At 36.7% G+C, this 5,742-nt stretch overlaps 1 pseudogene; it reads right to left on the reverse strand.

Moving 5' to 3' along the window:
- Nucleotides 1-728: 728 nt before the first annotated feature.
- LOC142639810 (zinc finger BED domain-containing protein RICESLEEPER 2-like) lies at nucleotides 729-3,585 on the reverse strand (annotated as a pseudogene).
- Nucleotides 3,586-5,742: the final 2,157 nt, after the last annotated feature.

The raw sequence follows: 5,742 nt of genomic DNA on the forward strand, positions 1-5,742 counted from the left end.
ATTTAACAAATGCTATTTTCTTACCTATAAAAAAAAAATATTATGTCAAGTATGTGTGTATTTGTATGTGTGGGTGTATATATATATATATATATATATGTAACATTAGAGTTTAAATTTTGTCTGAAGGTTAATGCCACCAATAACACAATGCCATATTAACATTTACTAAAAAAATTAATTACAACTTGCCACACATAATCCTATTCCACAAATTAAAATCTCAGCTCCTCTTCTATAGTTCAAGAACTAAGAAGCACACCTAGGCACCCCACCACCCACGCCGAAATATGCCATCACATGCTGCAGTATGCCATCACTAGGAATGGCAACAGGTCGGGTTCGGGCCGGGTTTTTGCATACCTGGACCCGACCCGCGGGCCAAGACCCGAAACCCGGACCCAGCCCGAATAATAATCGGTTTTTTTTCTCGGGGCCCAGACCCGCCCCGCTGGGCCCCGTTTAACTTATTGGGCCCAAATTTAGCCCAACCAAAAAAAAAAAATTTTGAAGCCCATTAAATTTTTTTTTCCTAAATTCAAGCCCATTCAAGTCATTTAACATGGCCCAAATGCCAAAATTTGCCCTGTTATATGGTAGCCAAATCATTTACCTCCATTTATATCATTATATGGCACCCAAAATCATCTTATATGGCAATAAATTACTTAAAAAGCTACAAAATAAATCTCACAAATCTAAGAAATTACAAAATGTCTTATCCTCCACAAATCAACAAATTAAAAAGACTAAGAAATTGCAAATGGTTTAGAATAATTACAAACCAACAAATTAATCTAACAAGTCTAAGAAATTAAAACGGCTACTAAATTATTACAAAATGTTTAATCGTCCACAACTGTGACACAACTCCCTTCCTCTTCATTAGGCTCCTTATCATCAAGAATTTTTTGAAAATCACAATCACCAGACATAGTTGAAGAACCTACAACAACAATGAATTAAAAAATGAAATAAACTTCATCAATTTGTAACAAGAAAATATAAAAATACAATTTTGATTTTATAAATAAAAATTAGACAATTACTAACCGTTGATTTCACTCCATAACCAATTCTGAGCACACATCATTGCCTCTATAGTCTTGGGATGTAGCCTACTACGGTGTGGACTTAAAAGCCTCCCACTAGTGCTAAAGGCAGATTCTGAAGCAACAGTTATGACAGGAATGGCTAAAATATCTCTTGCAATCCTTTGTAAAGTAGGATACTTGAGACCATTACTTTTCCACCATCCCAAAATATCAAAATCTTCACTTCTCTTCAACACTCCCTCATCAATGAAATAATCAAATTCCATTCTAGCACTCTCATGTTTCTTTGAACTATTGTTCACAAACAAATCAAAACATGACATTGACCCACTCAACCTAAACTTCATTTGAGCCGCAGGGCTTGAAGCACTACTTGCAGGAATATGAGAACTTCCTTCATTATTTGCAGGGGACTCATCTAGATCTCCATACTCATCAAGCAAATCATAACAAAGATTCTTTATTTTTTCAATCTCCAAATTTGAATTATCACCATAAATGTTAGGATAATAAAACTCCAATAACTTCATCTTATATCTTGGATCTAAGATAGCAGCAACAGCCATAACAACACTAACATTAGCCCAATAAGAATTAAATTTAGCAAGCATGCTTTCTGCCATTGTAGCTATCATCTCATTTGAAGACAAACTCCATTCATTCAATGCAATTTTCAACTCACACACCAAAGTAAAATACATATTAGTTGTGGGGTACTTACGACCTCAAAAAACTCAGTCACACTATGAAACAACTCCAACTTCCCACAAATATCTTTAGCTAACTCCCAATCATGATCATATGGCAAAGAAGAATAAGATGTTTCACGTTTAGCCAAACGAGGAAAAACATCTTTATAAATCAATGCAGTAGAAAGCATTAAGTAAGTTGAATTCCAACGAGTTTTACAATCTAAGACTAACTCTTTGGTGCATTGAACACGCAATTGTCGTGCATTTTCTTCAAATTTTTGCCTCCTTTTTGGTGATCCAGTCCAATAAATCACACTATCACGAATCCTTTCAATACCATCACCAATAAGAGACAATCCATCTTGAACAATTAAATTCAAAATATGTGCAGCACATCTCATATGCAACATAGACCCACCCAACATGAGAGAACTAGTATCAAGCTTATTCAAGAGAAGTCTTATCATAGCATCATTAGTACTACAATTATCAACGGTTATTGTAGACAACTTCCTATCAATATTCCACTCTAAAAAGCAATCAACAAGGACATCAGCAAGGACATCTTTTGTGTGTAGAGAAGGAACATAAACAAACCTAAAAAAATAATAGGAATAATTATAACATAACTCAATAAACATTCTAAATGTAAAGTCTTTAACATTCAATTTATAGATAAAAAAATTACCTTAAAACCCGACTTTGCAACGTCCAAGTATGATCAATAAAATGAGCGGTAATGACCATAAACCCTCTCTTTTTGTTACTTGAAGTCCACATATCAGTTGTAATTGCCATCCTACTTCCATTCTTGTCCGTCATCTTCAAAGCTTTCTCCCTCTCATTATCATAGATTTTAAGAATGTCACTCTTCAAAGTATTTCTTGTGACAAGTTTAAACAACGGTTGAAGAGAAACCACAAATTCTCTAAATCCAATGTGGTCAACTATTGAAAGGGGGTATTCATGTAGGATGACCATACGAGCAAGATTATTCCTCACTTTGCCTTGATCAAATTGATAAGAATTTAAACTCATAGTTCCATCCACCTTATTTTGTTGTTTAATTAACACTTGTTGTCGCATATCCCTTATATCTTTAAACTTCAACCGTGGACATCTTGCTAAATGATTACGTAAATGGGTTGTACCTTGGCTAGAATCACCCAAGTAAAGTTTGCTACAATGATGACATTGGGCTTTAATTTTTCCATCAACTTTCTTCCTTGTAAAATGATCCCAAACATCTGAGGTAGTCTTTCTTTTTCTAGTTGTATCCAACTCCAAGCCCTCATTTGTAGGCTCTCGCTCTCGCTCTCCCTCTCCCTCTCCCTCTCCTCCTCCCCCTTCTTGTTCCTCTAACTCTAAGTCTTCTCCTAAATCCACCGTTGGGGATTTTGGACTCCTAATTGGTTCAAAAGTTTAGGAATTAGAATCACAACAAATATACTTAAATTTATTATGTGACATACTCATTGATTAATACGCACAAATTCATAAATACACAGATTCACAAATTCTATCAACCCAAATATAATTAAACATGATTAACTACAAATTCCAAACGCTTACTCGTTGTTTAATGGGCATAAAGGTGATGGTGATCCTGAGGGTGAGCTGCCAGGCGACAATGGTGAGGGTGAACGTGAAAATGGTGAAGAAGGCCGCATAGCTGGCAAAGGAAAACGTTCGGTTCTCAAGGGAGAGCCGCTTGGCGAGGAAGAACTAGATTTGTTTCTCAAGGGAGAGCTGCTCGGCGAGGAAGAACTAGATTTGTTTGTGTTTTCCATCTCCGTTTTAGGCTCTGCATTCACAACAAACACAAAATCATGTGACATGAATTACTTGATAGACTAATAATTTTGAAGTGATTTTTTATAGGGTCATATGTGTAGCAGTGTAATTATATGATATAATTATCAATTGGGATCAGTAAGCAAAAAATTATCAATTGGGATTTTTTTTTCTTAAAGACATTTGAAACAAGGAATAATCAGAAGAAAGAAGGTAGGGTCAGTTTAATTTCATAGGAAATCCTTAAGGTCATGATATATTAAGTTTAATTTCATAGGAAATCCATAAGGTCATGACATGGAGTTGCTAATTGATTGGTATATTCTCGATTTCATTTTCTTTGCTGATAGAAGAAAATAAATATTTTGATGCCATGTCCAGCAGCCAAACATTAAAAATACAATGCCAATAATCACATCAAACAAACATATATCAAATCTATCAGCAAACAAACATATAAATATTTTGATGCCATGTCCAGCAGCCAAACAAACATATATTTTGATGCCTGAAGTTAATTCGTCAACATAGCAAAATACAATGCCAATAATCACATCAAACAAACATATATTAATGCCATGTCCAGCAGCCAAACATTAAAAATTATTGTGATGAATTGAAACTTAATATCAAATCTTTTAATTAATAAATCGCATTTATATCTATGATTTTCTCAACAAAAACACGTCAAAATTAAAATTCAATCACTCCCAAATCAAAACAAGTCCAAATGAAACCCAAAAAGCTAATCAGATCAAAACTATAAAATAAATATTCAAAACCCAATTCCAAAATCCAATCTTTTTTCCCTGTTCTGAAAAAATTTCCCCAACAACCATAACCCAGATCATAAACAATAATCACAAACCAAAACACGACAAAATTGAACAAAACCAAATCAAACCCAGCTGAGCTTTTCAAAAGGCAAAAACAATTCACGTAAGAACATAAGACATACCTCAAATCTGTGCTGAGGCAAGGCGAGGCGAGGCGAGGCGAGGCGAGAGCTGCGGGCTGAGGCGAGAGGGCTGTGTGCTGAGGCAAGAGGGCGGCTAGCTGTGAGTGTGAGAGAGGCGAGAGGGCAGGGCTGAGTGTGAGAGGCGGCTGGCTGTGAGTGTGAGAGAGTAGAGAGTAGAGACTTAGGGTTTCCCATACAAAATCAGAAAATATATATATAAGGGGTATTTTAGTAATTTAATATACCAGGTATTTAACCGGGTATTTATCCGGGTCGGGTTTCGGGTTGGGTCTGGATTTTTTTGATAAAACCCGGACTCGACCCGGACCCGCTTCGGGTTTTTTTTTTTAAAATCCATACCCGACCCTATTCTTTATCGGACCGGGTAAAACCCGGCCCATTAGGGTCGGGCTAGACCGGGTATCCGCGGGTCGGATTTAAATTGCCATCCCTAGCCACCACAAGCTGGCCAATTCATTGCTGTCGCCATTGTCCTATCTATTATCCCACTCTCCATAGCAACAAAAACAACATATGATGTATATGGTTTGATTAGGGTTTGAGGGTGTGTGGGCCTTTTTTACAAATGTTGGGCTGGGTCGCCTGCTACACTAGGCCCAAAGATTTCTGGATTAGGGAGCTGATCCTGGTCTAAGAGCAACCCTCCTTGGTCCTGCTTATGAGCAAACGATGCCCTTGTTAATCAGGCTTTGATCACATGCCAATGGCAAGTAGAACTATTACATTAACTACAGCAGACAGATACAATAAAGACAATAATGAAAATTCCTTTACGATTCAGACAGAAGTGAATAATGGGCTTTGATAAGGAATGCCTGCTTTATGAAATAGTAACAAAAGGGTAGGTATTGAATGAACAACAATAAGCTTATTAAAAGAAACAAATGTCAATCTGCCGCATAAGCTATGTTGCCAAGTCCAAGTCAAGAAGGGGAATCACCTCTTCAACGCGATTGACCTCTTTGATGGAGAAATTAACTGCTTTGAAGGGGTGGGCCTGAATGACTTGTGTTTAGTGAGGTCCTTTTCCGTTACCAGAGAACATGGGTTGGAGAGGGAGAGGGAGATCGACCCATTTGGTGCATGCCTACCACTCTGTTCTCTCTGTCTTTCTTTTCTCCTCTCTCTATTCTTTAGTTCTTTCCTTTCTTTCTATTCGTTCTTACTCTTCTTTCTATTCTCTCTAATTCTTTCTCTCTTTTCCCTTGACTTTTATTCTTAC

The sequence above is a fragment of the Castanea sativa genome, chromosome 6 (genome assembly GCF_040712315.1).
Source record: "Castanea sativa cultivar Marrone di Chiusa Pesio chromosome 6, ASM4071231v1".
NCBI lineage: Eukaryota > Viridiplantae > Streptophyta > Magnoliopsida > Fagales > Fagaceae > Castanea > Castanea sativa.